Source organism: Coptis chinensis, chromosome 6 (genome assembly GCF_015680905.1).
Source record: "Coptis chinensis isolate HL-2020 chromosome 6, ASM1568090v1, whole genome shotgun sequence".
Taxonomy (NCBI): Eukaryota; Viridiplantae; Streptophyta; class Magnoliopsida; order Ranunculales; family Ranunculaceae; genus Coptis; species Coptis chinensis.
This window is the reverse complement of record NC_141461.1, coordinates 56150765-56167772: the sequence shown is the minus strand read 5'-3', so window position 1 is coordinate 56167772 and position 17008 is coordinate 56150765. Positions and strand designations below refer to the sequence as shown.

The 17008-nt window shown below is 37.7% G+C and overlaps 1 pseudogene; it reads left to right on the top strand.

Moving 5' to 3' along the window:
* Positions 1–13117: 13117 nt before the first annotated feature.
* LOC147493680 (small nucleolar RNA R71) lies at positions 13118–13210 on the top strand (annotated as a pseudogene).
* Positions 13211–17008: the final 3798 nt, after the last annotated feature.

Sequence of the window (17008 nt, the reverse complement as noted above, 5' to 3'; positions counted from 1 at the left end):
TCCTCCATTTCAACACACAAGACTTAACTTTTAAGAAAGTAGAAAACTAGGTAGCTATTAGCATAGAATTCTAGATCTAGTTTGAGACTCCATTAATTAGTTTTCATATCTTGTTTTAGATATAGTTTTACCTTTCAATTAATTAGTTAGAACAAGTTGATTGTTAATTGAGAATCATGTTTAGTTTATAATAAAGTATTAGTTTTTAATTCCGATTTAGTTTATTGGTTAAATTCTTATTTAGTTTTAGTATTGTTAAATTCATAAATTAGTTTGTCTTTATTTCATAATTAGTTAAGCATAATCTAGTTTAATTATTAAATTAATTAGATTTAATTTTGGTCATTTAGTTATTAATCATTTCATAGTTATTAGTTTAGTTTTGAATTCTTGATTAGTTCAAATTAGTAAAGTTAGAATCTTTATATTATGTCTTGTTTGAATTCGATTGGAAATGATAGTTTGATGAATCAAGGCTAAACCTCCATTAGAGGGGTTTGATGAAGCCTTGATGAAAACTTGATTGTGTAGTATAGAAATAGTTGTAAGAGTCTATTCCACTCTAGAAGGTAGTTGATTCGCCATGAGAATGGGTTGAACTTCCTCACATGCTAGTCATTAGTTGGTAGAGATTGCCATGAATGATTAGGGATTAGAACGACCAATTCTTATCGTAAAAACGTAAGAATTGGATTACAACAATCTACGCTAGTTTATTAAGTTGGACTCAAGGTGGATTCAATCCCCCCTACTTCTTTATCTAGATTCAAACCTTAGTATTATTAGTTAAATTACCATACCTTGTTAGCATAATTTGCATCGTAGTATAATTCCCACATTACTCTCATTAACTTTGGATATGACCGATAATAATAGAAAATGCTAATACTAAAGAATTAGGAGTGGAACGAATCTTCCATTCCTACTATATTGCTATAGAATCGAGAGTAGAAATCTTTGATAACATATAGAATTAAGTCTAGTTTTAGTTTTACTTGCGTTGAGTTTAATCGCTTATTCGTAGATAAAACTATCATTTTACATTTATCAAATGGCACCGCTGCCATCTTAGTTCCCGTTAGTATTGTTTTCTTTAGTATTGTTAGTCTTCCAAAGTCCCATAACCCACCCACCCTTGTTTGATTCTAACTGTGGTTGTTTGTTTCATAACTGAATTTTTCCTTGCAGGAATACACGGAGCGTGGCCCGCGCCCTACTAAGGCAAAACTTGAGCCCCGCTTAAGTGCACAGAACTTGAGTTTTACTGAAAGCGACCGCTTGCAAAAACAAAACTTCGAAGGCGTCCCAGCTGTTGCTTTGGAACTTGAAGTTTTACGAAGCGACCCGCGCCTTGCCAAGGCAAAACTCGAGCGCCTGGAGCTCGAGTTGGACCTGATCGCGACCCGTGCCCTACCTAGGCTGATTCTGAGCGCACCCCGCGCCCTCTACTCTGAACTGCCCGATTTCCACAGGTTAGTTCAAAATTCCATTTCTTCAAGTTATTAAGTGTTCTAACTTATTAAATACACTAAGCTCACGTGTACAAGACGCTATTCATAAGAAAAGCAAGGAGGCATTCAGGTACTTCTTTCTTCCGCTCCTCGCATCTCCTGTTAGAGGTTTATACTAGCATATCAGGATTGTTTTGAGTGTTGTTGGGTTTAGTTAAGATTGGTCTTCGCCTTGCATGAGATTAAGGTCAAGCAGAAGAAAAATGTCTAACGTAATCAACCGACAACGTCAACAAACATGCTTTTCTAGTATACCACTCACTACACCTCTAGCTAATATACCACACACCACACCTGAAATAATGGCTCAAGAAAGAGAGTCTCCTCTCTCTGACTTTTATAAAGCCTTGAATGATAGCCCAAAATCTTGCATCGTTCTATCAGACCCAGTGGGGGATTTCCGAATCCCCCCAAATATATTTAATTTGTTATCCGTTTTTTATGGGTTAGACCATGAAAAACCTTATCAGCACATGAGTAGGATTGACCAAGTCCTTACTACATTCCACCAACCTACGGTTGGTGCTGAACAAATTAAACTGAGGGTGTTTCCTTTCACCTTAGTTAATAAGGCGGCGTCTTGGTTAATTGCCCAAACGCCTAATTCTGTGGACTCGTGGGTTAAACTTGTTCAACTATTTATGGAACATTTTTACCTACCACTGAAGACCGATGAAATGTTTTCCAAGATTCATTTCTTTCGACAGAATCCTCATGAATCATTTTCTGAGGCTTGTAATCGTTTCATCGATCTTCTTATAGAGTGTCCACACCATAACCTCGCGAAAGACACGTTAGTTCGTGCCTTTTTCAAGGGACTATTACACCACCACAAAGAGGTGCTTGACATAATGAATGAGGGTAGTTTCCTCAGTAATGGGGGGGGGGGGGGTAGTGACGATATCTCCCGCAACGCTAGTTCTTCTTCAACAGTTAAGGCTACCAGTATATTTGAGATGAAACCCGATCCTGAACTAAAAAATTTAATCGAATCTCTCACTAAAAAGGTAGAGGCTATTTTTGTTCAACAAAAGTCTATCCCCATCATGAATGTCAACTATAATCCATGTAATTTCTGTTTAAGTACAGAGCATCCCAACTCCTATTGTCCTCTCGCCTATGAACAACAACAATCACAACAAGATAATGTTTGTTCCATTAATAGCGAACCTAATGCAGCTTGGTGACAAAACTCTAACTTCGGTTGGCGAAATAATCAACAACCTCCAAGGTTTAATAACCAAAATGTTAGGCTAACAAACAATTACAAACAATTACAACCAATCTCTACCGAGGCAAGGACATAGAGGTATCATTCCGGTAAATAATAACTATCAAAATCCACCCATTAATAATCAACGTGACATAGTTCCTGTCACACAACCTATAGCTAACACTCCTCCAAAACCGGATCGTTTTGATGCCTTTATGCAAACCCAACAACATATTTTACAAGCTATCCAACTTTCGTTACAGTAGTTAGCACAAGAGAAAGTACAACCAAAAAGCGTGTTTCCAGGTCAAGCGATACCTAATCCTAAAACAACAAACACAGCCTTTAAGGTAAACGGTAATACTAATACTGAAAATGCAAACGTAGGTGAGCTAAATGCCATCACCACTCTCTGTTCTGGCAGAGTGGTTGATAATGCCGTAACTATGCCTATAGTTATCCCACTAGTAGTCCCTACACCGGATATCGAACTAGATACCGAAATGATAACTGAAGATCATACCCCTGTAGAGGTACCAGTTAAACCACAACCTAAGAAACAGAAAGCCAAGGTCAAACATCCTGTTGATCCATATGCTAAATATAGAGAGAAACCACCATTTTCTTAGAGATTAGCTATGTTAAACAAGGATACAAATTTTGACGAGATTAGGGAAGTTTTTAAAAATCTAACGATAAACTTACATTTTCTTGAAGCAATTAAAAAGTTACCTCACCATGCTAAGTTTCTCAAAGAGTTGTGCACTACTAGGCGTAAGACAAAGATTCCTAAAGACGCCTTTTTAACTGAACATTTTCCAACTTTAACGGAACACAATAGAATCGTTAAGTACAAGGACCCTGGTTGTCCTATTGTACAATGCACCTTAGGGGATACTTACACGACTACTACTTTATTAGACCTGGGGGCGAGTGTTAACTCACTCCCTTATTATTTATATAAACAAATAGGTCTACAAGAGATGCAACCTACAACAATGACGTTGCAATTAGCTAATAGGTCTATCAAGTATCCTAAGGGTGTAGTGGAAAATGTGCTGGTTAAGGTTCAGGATTTCTACTATCCTGCGGATTTTGTTATCCTCGATATAGAAGTCGCTAATGACTCTGTTCCGATTATTTTAGGACGCCCTTTCTTGGCAAATGCCAACACACTTATAAATTGCCGCGATGGTTCGATGTCCTTGTCATTTGGCCATCTTTCTGTTGAGGTCAATGTTTTTAAAATGAGGAAACATTTTCCTGATACGAATATCGATGGACAAGTTAGCATGATAGAGAGCTTAGCTCAATAGTATTTTAACAACATGTTTCCTCATAATCATATGCACCAATTCATTTCCTTCGGAAGTTCTAATTTTGACAAGGACTCTCTGGACGTAGATGAAATTAAGGAAGATTTCCTTCAACTCTTTTGCAACTCTTCTTTGCCACCTCGCGAGTCCCCACTTATCAACATCCATTCATCCCTTGACGCCATGACAGAAGAAGAATTTTTCACCCTCTATCCCAGTAATTCTTCTAACCCACCTATTGAGGAATGTCCCGCATATCTTAAAGATTCTGATGATCTAGAACTGAGAGCATTAGGTGAGCGCCATTTACCTACTTCATATCATCCAGTCACTCATTCACCTTCCATCAATGTTCCCCACCCTCCACCTTTTCAACAGAACCTTGGAGTTTACGCTTGACCCTTTTGCTTCTTCTGTGCTTAATGATTTTCTAAATCCTCCTAATATGGAAATAATTCCAAGGGAAAAGCACTGGACACCTTCATTTTTAGAATTGAGACAATACCCACCTACATCATGAATGAGTTTTCTGCTAAACCCACATTCTCATTTCTTCCATTCCTTACGTCTAAAATTCATCCATATCCACCATATCTTCCACAAACATCCATTTTCTCACGATCATTCACTTGGACACCCTCTCGTTCAAAGATGAAAAAGAAGGTGCATGCGCAGTTACGTTATAGATCTATCAGACTTCACTTCCATTTCACTAAGTTGCGTCGTAGAAAATCTTGGTGTTTGATTTTGTTTGGGGGTGCATTCCATGTTATTTATTTATGGAAAGACCCACAACTCTTTAGATTGTTGATTTATGGAAAACTGCAGGGTATATATATATCCAGTTATTTGTTAAAGTCTCGAGTATCTGACTATAAACGGCTTATTTTGTTGTTTGGTGTACTTCATTATAATTCCATATATTGGTTAGTGCACCATTCAGGTAACCAGGCCCTCCCTATGGAGTGTGTGGTGATAAATGATAAAATATAAAGTTTACCTATGAAATGAACGATAAAACTCAAAACGTAAGTAAACTAAAACTTTTTACGTTCCTAATTTTATCAAAGATTTCTACTCTCAATCCTATTGAGATATAGTGGAGTAGATGATTCGTTCCACTCCTAGTTCTTCCGCATGGTAATGTTCTCTACGTATAAATAATCTTAACTAAAGTCTAGTGAGAGATTTACGAAATGATAACTAGACTACGATGCAACTACCCACAAGATGCAACTAGTCGACTATTTAAACAACTACGGGAATACTACGTCGATTCTATGATGAGGAGTTAGAGGGGGATTAATTCCACCTTAGCTCAACTTAATCCACTAACGACGAATCGTCATAATCCGAATTGAACTGCTTCGCAGAACAATCTAGTTATTCCTAATCCCTAATTACACATGACATTTCTACCAATTCATAACTAGCATGTGAACGATTACACCCATTCTCATGGTGAACTAATCATTTCTAGAGTGGAAAGAAAATTATGACTATTCAACATTAACACGAATCAAGGCTTCTCAACCCCCTCTAATGGAGGTTTAGCCGAGAATCATTATGCAATCATTTCCGATTAAATTAAAACTAAACATACTATAAAGAATTGAAATTTACTAATCTAAATTAAACAATAATAAAAATCTAATTAACAATTAAGAAATGATATCAACAAGAATTTAAACTAGATCTATAAATGTAATGACAGAAACGGATTGAATAATAATAAACTATTTTATTTATCTAATCAATGAATAACAATACTTTTAAAGGTTTAATCTAAAACAAGAAATGAAATGAACTAAACTTAATTAAAATCCATTAAAACTAGATTTAGAAGCTATTCTAATCTAACCCTAGCTACCATTACAAGGAACTAGTTTTCTAAAATATAACTAGATACTTAAGAACTAAGCTTCTCTTTGTTTTTATATGTTTCAGATCCAAAATCGTGCATGGGCTTGGAGCCATGTTTTGGGGCAGAGAATCAGGCCCAAAACCCAATTCTTTCAGTCCAAAAAGGCCTCTTCAGCTGCAGTTGGCTTTGACAAACTTTTTGTCCAATTTTACTCCTCTGATTGGGTCAAGGCTTAGACCATTGGAAATTTCTTTCCGAGCCGGTCGTTTTGACATAAGGTAGGCCCAATTCCGAGGTCTGAGTCCAAAGATACGGCCTTCGGAAGTTCTGCTGACTTTGTGTGTTGTTTCTGCCCGCGTTGACTTTGACTTTTCAGCTTTGATCGGGCTTTAGAAAGGCTTTATCTTCTTGAATCTTGGCCTTTAATCACAGAACTCCTTAGCAACCAACCATTGCTCCTTTATCTCATCAAAGTGGCACATTTCTGCACATAATTGACTTTGGAGCCTGAAACGCATAAAAACACGTAATCAGTATTAACTCTTAATTATTACTCACATAATTGGTCTAAAAGTATGACTGTTACAGGGTTAAAACTACAGTTTTGGGCTCTTATCAAACCACCCCCAAACAACATTTTGCTTGTCCTCAAGCAAAGATGAGAAATTAGAATAAGTGACCAAAAATGGAGTTCTATCTACTCTCGTTTCGCTGAGTGTGATTGCATTGACCATATGCAACAAGGCCTTAAACCACTAGGAATTCCCTAGTGGAAAAGTTATAACCTCGTGAGAGTTTTCCAGTGAAGGTACTCACAAACTTCATCTATACTACAACGACTAAGAAATAAAACTATTGTTTCCTTATTCATGCTCTAAATTAACTATACCTCTCACTAGCAATGCATATAGAGTAATCAAGTCGAAACCTAAGCTAATATATGCATAATAATCAATCATTTACAATAAACATATATATAATGAGTAATACTATGAAATGCCTAGCGGTTCAAGTTTCTAAACTTCGAATAAGCGTCCCCAAGTAGGTTCTCACAATAATAGTCAAGATACAACACTTTGATTTTTCCACTCAAGTTTATTTACTCCGGTGTGCAAGCAAGCACACTTTTACCTTACAATCTCAATGACAACAAGGAAACCCGAGTCGATCAAACACATCTGCCACTTACTATCACACTAACCTATTCCTAATTGAGCTAGAGGTCTTTATTAGGTGTTATGAGGATTAGGAGATGGTTTAAGAAGGAAGGAAATAGATATTCAAAAAGACAAGTCCGAGATAATAGAGTCTTCATATTATGTAACTAGAAAACCTTGTTATTTACTTTTGCTTCTACACTTTGTTTCCATCCTTAGCCATATTTTTCTTTTTCTTTTCTTTGGCTTTTGACTCCCTTTTATTCTATTTTTGGAGTTTTTATTTATTTCTATTTTTTTCTTTTCCTTGGGCCTTAAACTTCTTTTCTTTTTCTCAAGCAACTAACTAATTTTTGTTTACACACGGGTTTTCTTCTTCTTTTTCTTCACTCATTCTATTCTCGGACTTATTTTAGATTGGGTAAGTTGAATTTTTATTTTGTTTTGTTTTGTAACAGGGGTAAAGGAATTGTGGTTTATGGAAGGCTAAAGAAAGGCTCGAGGGGCTTAACTAGCGGAAAAATAATTTATAGGTTTGAATTTCTGGCTATATCGATCCAAAGAGGGCCTAAATTCTCGCTTAGGATATGGCATAGTGATCAAGCAAGTGGACGTGTGATTTCTCTATCCGGATTTTCCTTCTCCCTTGTGTCATTTCTCAAATGTTTTGCTCATATAAGGCTTTAGGCTATATTCTCACAAGATTTGTAGAATAAGTACTCTAGCCTAGATTTCAGAAACTTACTGCTAACAATCATAGATACTCATATAATATATTTATAGATAGATGCAAATATTATTACCTACATATTAACCTAAGTTTCTAACAATTATTCTGATGCAAAAGCTATGTGAGACTTCTAGATTGTTAAGAGCATAGAGAAAGAAAACAATACCAATATTCCTAAGTGTATAATATAAACTTATTTATTTATATTTTTGAATTTTTTTTTGAAATTTTAACTAGAAAACAAATGCATATTATACATATCTATATCCTAACAGATGCCTTAATTACACGTGTTTCTATGCCCCCCCCCAAACAAGAAGCATGCTTTGTCCTCAAAGCATTTAAATAAAGAGGGTAGAAAAATACCATGGAAACGCGTGAAATTCGGAACATCTGCAAAAACAAGGTTAAAACATACTAATATAAAACTGACGACGAACTCTATAAGAGTTCCACCCATTATGGGGTTAACAAGAATCAATTTGCTTGGGACATAAGCAGGACACTAACTAGAATTAAAACTTACCTTATCTCCCCGCTTTATTCATCATCCTCCCTCATCCTCTTCTTCTATAAAGAAGTGAGGTTCCTTCGCTTCTGCCATATGCCATGATAATTTGCCGGGCTTCCCGCCATTTATCATCTATTATTGCTAACCTATTAAAGCCACTTGGTCCGGCGGGGGTGTAGGGTGCAACCTGATGAGATTGTATCCTCCACCCTTGCTAAGTCATTGCACGGAAAGATCGAATAATACTATTGGTGGGTCGATTAATGAATCCGTAATCCAATCCGTGAAAACGTGTACAAAAATAGGAAAGAAACATAGCATAATACGGGAAATTAGAACAGGCATAAGAAGGTATTTATGCCTCATGCTATGGGCTCGAGCTAAACTAGACATCAAGGTTCTGGGAAGGTCATGGCACATACGTCCCGTGGCTAAAGCAAGGAAGACGCTGCAAGTGGCATCATTCACAGAAGAAAAACGCCATTCCCCTAAAATGTTTAGGATGATCTAAAACATAACAGTTCCTATGTTCATGGACAGGCTACCAAAAGCGACGTTATAGTCCCCTTGGTCATCGATACGGAAAATGCTTGCCCCATACGACTCATGCAAAAACTCATAAGTGTAGATATGCATATTATCTACCCAATAACACTATGGGTCTTGTATTTCAGCGGGCATAGCAAGTCGAAGAACAAATGCTAGCAAGAACCTGGTAATTTCCATTGGTTCATCATTAATGTTGATGGAGAACACTTGTTCTCCATCCGGTCTCTCAAAGAAAATGCAGTTATCATAAAAATAAGATGCTAGTGTTGGAGAATAAAGTTCAGCAGGTCTTACCATTAGCGGTTCCCAGCCTACGTATGTGATCGCCTCACGAAACCAAGCACCATAAGTAGTGCTTTGGAACAAATCTTTGAAAAATCTGTTCGGTATTATTGTAGGAGATGTCATCTCAAAACGATGCTCTGGAACAGCTGCAAATGATCTGGGAACAACCCGCAGAAAACTGAAAATTTTTGTGTTTACGGAGGTCGGCGCAGTCTCGCCTCCCACTTGAAGCGCGAAAGCGCCTCGATGATTTTCGAAGTTCCAAGTGTTTGGTAGCGAAGTCGCGCCAAAGCGCTGGAAAAGCGCTCAGTGCAAAATTTCTAACAGAGACTAGGGCGCAGGTGCGCTCCGAGGTGCTGATGGTGGCGCGGTGGTGGATCGGCAGTTCCAATCTTTGGATTTTTCGGTGGTTTTTGGTTTTGCAAAAGGATGGAGGTGGTGGTGGAAAGGTTTTTTAGAAGATTTGAAATTGATTTGGATGTGTGACGTGGTGTAGTTAGGTTTCTTTTTAATTTTATTTTTTAGTTAGGGTTTGAAGCTTTGTTGGTCGTTAATGGCAGTTTGGAGAAGTGAAGAACACGACTGTTGGTGTGAAGGTAAAGGTGCGCTGCCATGCGCGCTGGTTGGGCCCAAGCCTAATTCGAATTTTTCGAATTTTTTCGATTTTTAGCGCGACTTTAAACTAACATTGCCGCTTCGTTACCGGTCCGATTTTTACGAATGAGATATGGAAATGATCAGGAGAGAATTTCCAATCCAATGATCCATAAAATACTCTATTCTGACCGTCGATGACATATAAGATAGTGGAAAATGCCTCGAAGTGCGTGCATGATGTACGTTATGCGAACGAATGAACTCTAAATTCATAGATTATGTCAACCCGAATCGAAATACAATTAAATGGCCTAAGCAACTCTAATGGGACATAAAACATTCTAGGACGGAAACACGAACACCCCACCCCCAAACAAATTTTTTACAACAGAGTTTAGAAAATTTGTTTGTTTGTTTTTTTTTTTTATTTTTAAAGTGGGTCTTTTAAAGTCAGATTCCCGAGACTTTCTAGATTACTATGTTTATTATTGAATATTTTTTATTTTTATAAGGAAAAACAATAAGCAATAAGGACATAATTCACCCCATAGAGAAACATGACTCAAAAATCCGAGAAAATATGCAAGAGTGGAAAACGTGAATTATGTTAAACGTGGACTTAGGATCCGGTACTTACAGCCACACACTCCATAGGGAGGGCCCGGTTACCTTAATGGTGCACTCACCAATATCTGGAAATGAAACGAATGCACCAAACACAAAAAATTGAGTCATTTATAGTAAGATACTCGAGACTTTATCTAAACATATGTATGAACATGCAGTTTATCATATATCAACAACCGAAATAGTTGTGGATCATTCCATAAATAAATATCACAAAAAACATACTCAAACACAATCAAGCACCAAGATTTCCTATGACGCAACCTAGTGAAAAGAAAGCGAAGTCGGATAAACCTATAATGTAACCTAGCATGCACCTTCTTTTTCATCTTTGAACGAGAGGGTGCCCTAGTGAATAAGTGTGGAAAAGTGAATGGTTATGGAAGATATGGTGGATATGGATAAGTTGTAGAAGGAAAGCATGTAAACAATGAGGATGTAGGTTTAGCACAAAACTCATTCATGGTGTAGGTAGGGACTGTCTCAAGTCTGAAAATGAAGGTGTCAAATGGTTTGTCCTTCTGAAGTATCTGTTTACTAGGTGGATTTAAAAAATTATGAACCACAGGAGAAACAAAAGGATCGAGTGCAAACTCGAGATTCCTTTGAAAGGGTGGAAGGAAGGGAGTCGAGGTGGATGTTGTGCAAAGTAGTTCTTGATAGGGTGAATCATCACCTGCTCTAAGAAACTCATCGAATTCCTCATCTAGATTGGTCATATCCACATTACTATGGTAGTCCTCTATATCTTTGAGAAAGTCATCTATCTCGTCCTCATCCATAATATGTGTATCGACTAGTATAGGGATGAAAATGTTGGAGTCTGAACTTCCAAAGGAAAGAAATTTGGGCATATGATTATCAGGGAACGTGTTGTTGAAATAATCTCGAGCGAAGCTCTCGATCATGCTAACCTCTCCATCCATAGACGAATCGGGTAAATGTGTCTTTGTTTTAAAAACATTTACTTCAACAGCAAGATGGCCAAAAGACATGGACATCGAACCATCACGGCAATTAATGAGCGTATTGGCAGTTGCCGAGAAAGGGCCCTAAGATGATCGGGACCAGTGGTTAGCGACTTACGTATCGAGGATGACAAAATTAGCCGGATAGTAGAAATCCTCGAACTTTACCCGGCACATTTTCAACCACACCCTTAGGATACTTAATAGACCGATCGACTAATTGCAACGCCATTTTAGTGGGTTGCATCTCGTCTAGACCTATTTGTCTATACAAATAAAATGGGAGTAAGTTAACACTAACCCCGTGTCTAATAACGCTGTCGTCGTATAGGAATCTCCTAAGGTGCATTGTCAGACAATGGGGACGACCGGGGTCCTTGTACTTAACAATTATATTATGTTCGATAGAGTTGGGAATTGTTCTCGTTAAAAAGGCGTCTTTTGGTATATTGGTCTTACGCCTAGTAGTACCACAACTCCTTAAGAAACTTAGCATGGTGTGGTAGCTTTTAATAGCTTTGAGGAAGAGAAGGTTTATAGTTAGATTCTTGAAAACGTCCCCTAATCTCCTCATAATTTGTATCCCTAGTTAACATGGCTAATTTTTGTGGAAACGGTGGTTTCTCTCTATATTTAGCATATGTATCACCCGGTGTTTAACCTTGGCTTTCTATTTCTTAGGTTGTGTTGTAACTGGTACCTCTACGGTGGTAGGCTCTTCGGTTTCTATTTCGAATCTAGTAAAATAGCGGTGTAGGGGTTATCGGTGGGGTAACTATAGGCATAGTTACTTTGTTATCAACCACTCTGCCCGAGCGGAGAGTGGTGATGGCATTTAGCTCACCTACATTTTCATATTCATTACTAGTATTATCGGTTACCTCAAAGGTCGTGTTTGTTGTTTTTTAGGATTAGGTATTACGTGACCTGAAAACACACCTTTGGGTTGGGCTTTATCTTGGGCCAACCGTTGGCTTAAATTATTAACGGTTGTAGAAGTCTGTTGGTTAGATTGAGCCATGGTTTGGAAAAGTTTTGGCTCACTTGTATGAAGGTGTCAAGACGATCCAAATGTGTGGGTGTAGTAGTCACTGAACTATCTCGTGAATTATTTATGGGGATTTTGATAGTTATTATTTACCGTAACGATACCTCTATTAGCATTATAATTATTATAACTACCTTGACCTTGTTTGACCTTGTCGAGGTTGCACTTAGTTGTTATAATTATTATAATTACCCCCCCCCTTCTCCTTGTCGTGGTGGAGCTTGGATAAACCGCGTGCGTTGGCCTAACATATTGATTATTGTACCTGGAGGTGTGGCGTATTGGTTGTTTCTCCAACCGAAGTTGGAATTTTGTCTCCAAGGGCTTAGGTTCACTATTAATGGAACAAGCCCGTTCATAGGCTATAGGACGATGGAGTCGGGATGCTTAGGACTCCAATAGAAACTACATGGATTTGAATTTACATTCATGACGGGGATAGGCTTTTGTTGAACGAAATGGCCTCTACCTTTTAGTGAGTGATTCGATTAGAGTTTTAAGCTTCGGGATCGTGTTTAATTTCAAATATACCGGCCTTAATAACTGTATTAGAAGAACTAACGGAGCGGTGGATATCGTCACTACCCCCCCCTGTTTATTTCGCTTTAGTTTGATCCTCTAAAAATTTATAAGCCTCGAGGCTCCTTTACTTAAGAAACTACCCCCATTCATTATGTCAAGGACTTCTTTATGGTGGTGTAGAAGTCCTTTGAAAAGGCACGAACTAACGTGTCTTTTGCTAGGTTATGATGTGGACACTCTATAAGGAGATCGGTGAAACGATTCCAAGCTTCAAAATGATTCATGAGGATTTTGTCGAAAAGAAATGAATCTTGGAAAGCATCTCATCCGTCTTTTAGGGGTGGGTAAAATGTTCCATAAACAAATTGAACAAGTTTAGCCCACGAGTCCACGAGAATTAGGCTTTGGGCGCTAACCAAGATGTCGCCTTATCGGCTAAGGTGAAAGGGAATACCCTCAGTTTAATTTGTTCCGCACCAACCGTAGGATGGTGGAATGTTGTAAGGACTTGTTCAATCCTACGCATGTACTGATAAGGTTTTTCATGGTCTAAACCATGAAAAACGGGTAACAAATTAAAAATATTTGGAGGGATTCGGAAATCCCCCACTGGGTCTGCTAGAACGATGCAAGATTTGGGGCTATCGCTCAAGGCTTTGTAAAAGTCGGAGAGAGGAGTCTCTCTTTCTTCAGCCATTATGTCAGGTGTGGTGTGTGAAATAGTAGCTAGAGGTGTAGTGGGTGGTATACTAGATAGACTTGTTTGTTGATGTTGTCGTGTAATTACGTTCGGTGTTTTTGTTCGACCAGACCTTAAACTCATACAAGGCTAAGACCAAACTTAGCTAAACACGTCAACACTCCAAACAATCCTAATATACTAGTATAAACCTCTAACAGGAGATGCGAGGTGTGGAAGAAAGGAATACCTGATTGCGTCCTTGCTTCGCTTATGAATAACGTCTTGTTTACGCGTGTTCAGTGATATAACAAGTTAGAACACTGAAAAACTTGAAAAATCGAAGTTCGAATCAAACCTGTGGAAATCCGGCAAAATTCAGCTCAGGGCGCGGGTGCGCTCACTTTGGGCGCAGGTGCGCTTCGTGTAACTTCAAGTTACAGTGTTTGAGCTTGGGTCGCGCTCCGTTTGGGCGCAGGTCGCGCTCAGTGTAATTTTTTGTGGAAATTTTCAATGCTGAAACGGACAACCACAGTATGAATCAAACAAGGGTGGGTGGGTTTAATGGGACTTAAAAATGACTAATTATACTATGAAAACAATGCTAAAGGTAACTAAGATGGCAGCGGTGCCATTTGATAAATGATAAAATATAAAGTTTACCTACGAAATGAACGATAAAACTCAAAACGTAAGTAAACTAAAACTTTTTACGTGCCTAATTTTATCAAAGATTTCTACTCTCAATCCTATTGAGATATAGTGGAGTAGATGATTCGTTCCACTCCTAGTTCTTCCGCATGGTAATGTTCTCTACGTATAAATAATCTTAACTAAAGTCTAGTGAGAGATTTACGAAATGATAACTAGACTACGATGCAACTACCCACAAGATGTAACTAGTTGACTATTTAAACAACTACGGGAATACTACGTCGATTCTATGATGAGGAGTTAGAAGGGGATTGATTCCACCTTAGCTCAACTTAATCCACTAACGACGAATCGTCATAATCCGAATTGAATCGCCTTGAAGAAAATGCTGTTATTCCTAATCCCTAATTACACATGACATTTCTACCAATTCATAACTAGCATATAAACGATTACACCCATTCTCATGGTGAACTAATCATTTCTAGAGTGGAAAGGAAATTACGACTATTCAACATTAACACGAATCAAGGCTTCTCAACCCCCTCTAATGGTGGTTTAGCCGAGAATCATTACGCAATCATTTCCGATTAAATTAAAACTAAACATACTATAAAGAATTGAAATTTACTAATCTAAATTAAACAATAATAAAAATCTAATTAACAATTAAGAAATGATATCAACAAGAATTTAAACTAGATCTATAAATGTAATGACAGAAACGGATTGAATAATAATAAACTATTTTATTTATCTAATCAATGAATAACAATACTTTTAAAGGTTTAATCTAAAACAAGAAATGAAATGAACTAAACTTAATTAAAATCCATTAAAACTAGATCTAGAAGCTATTCTAATCTAACCCTAGCTACCATTACAAGGAACTAGTTTTCTAAAATATAACTAGATACTTAAGAACTAAGCTTCTCTTTGTTTTTATATGTTTCAGATCCAAAATCGTGCATGGGCTTGGAGCCATGTTTTGGTCCAGAGAATCAGGCCCAAAACCCTCAGTCCAAAAAGGCCTCTTCAGCTGCAGTTGGCTTTGACAAACTTTTCGTCTAATTCTACTCCTCTGATTGGGTCAAGGCTTAGACCATTGGAAAGCTCTTTCCAAGCCGGTCGTTTTGACATAAGGTAGGCCCAATTCCGAGGTCTGAGTCCAAAGATACGGCCTTCGGAAGTTCTGCTGACTTTGTGTGTTGTTTCTGCCCGCGTTGACTTTGACTTTTCAGCTTTGACTGGGCTTTAGAAAGGCTTTATCTTCTTGAATCTTGGCCTTTAATCACAGAACTCCTTAGCAACCAACCATTGCTCCTTTATCTCATCAAAGTGGCACATTTCTGCACATAATTGACTTTGGAGCCTGAAACGCATAAAACACGTAATCAGTATTAACTCTTAATTATTACTCACATAATTGGTCTAAAAGTATGACTGTTACAGGGTTAAAACTACAGTTTTGGGCTCTTATCATGTGGCTGTAAGTACCGGATCCTAAGTCCACGGTTAATATAATTCACGTTTTCCACTCTTACATGTTTTCTCAGTTTTTGAGTCATGTTTCTCTATGGTGTGAATTATGTCTTTATAGTTTTTCATTTTCTTATATTAAATCTTATTCATAAAAATTAAAAAAATATATCAAAACCATAAAAATAGTAATTTAGGAAGTCTTGGGAATCTGACTTTAAAAGACCCATATTTAAAACAAATTTTCTAAACTCTGTTATCTAAAATTTGTTTGGGGGTGGGGTGTTAGATTTTCCGTCCCTGATTGCTCAACTTTCTATTTTTGTTACTTAGTCCATTTAATCGTATTTCGATTCAGGTTGACATTATCTATAAATTTAGATTTCATTCGTTCGCATAACTTATGTTACGTACGTACTTCGAGGCATTTTCCATCTTCTTATATGTCACCCATGGTTGGAATAGAGTGTTTTATGGATCATTGGATTGGAAATTCTCTCCTGATCATTGCCATAGCTCATTCAAAAAAATCGGACCGGTAACGAAGTGGCAATTTTAGTTTGAAGTTATGCAAAAAAATCGACAGATTTCGAAAAATCGAATTGGGCTTGAGCCCAAACTCTCGCATGCACGTGCCATGCACGTGCGTCCTCTTTCTTCAACCCAAAACAGATCGCGAATTTTCCCCTTCACCTCCGCCATTAACAAAGCTTATAAATCCTAACCTAAAAAAAAAAAAAAAAAACCCCTACCCACGCCTAAAGTTAAACCAAATCCAAAAACTCCCCCAAACCTCTCCCACACTATTTCAAACCTTTCCCACCACCGAAAACATACAAAAATTCACAAATTTCGAACTGCCACCGCCACCACCGCGCCTCCTCCCATTATTTTTAGTGAGTTTGTTTCAAAACTCGTCTCCCTACCTTACTCAAACCCACAAATCTTATCAAAACTCCAATGGCTCAAAGACGAAGAATTTTGCCGGAACAAGTTTTTATGGCCGACCGTTTTGCGCCGTTTTACAGTGACGAGATGATTAGGAGAGATTGGAGGCATTTGTGGTATTCAACGAACGATTTTTATCACAAAGATTTGGTCCGGCAATTTTATAGGACGAGGGAGTCTGATGGGAATAGAATTTTTGTTAAGGTGGCCGGGATGAGGAGAGAAATATCTACGAGGTTACTAGCTGAGATTTTAGGCATTCTGCCTAGACGCCATCTCGATGCCACATTGCAGGAATCCCAATTTATTAAACGATGAATTCAATTTGGGCCATGCCTATACATCGTCCA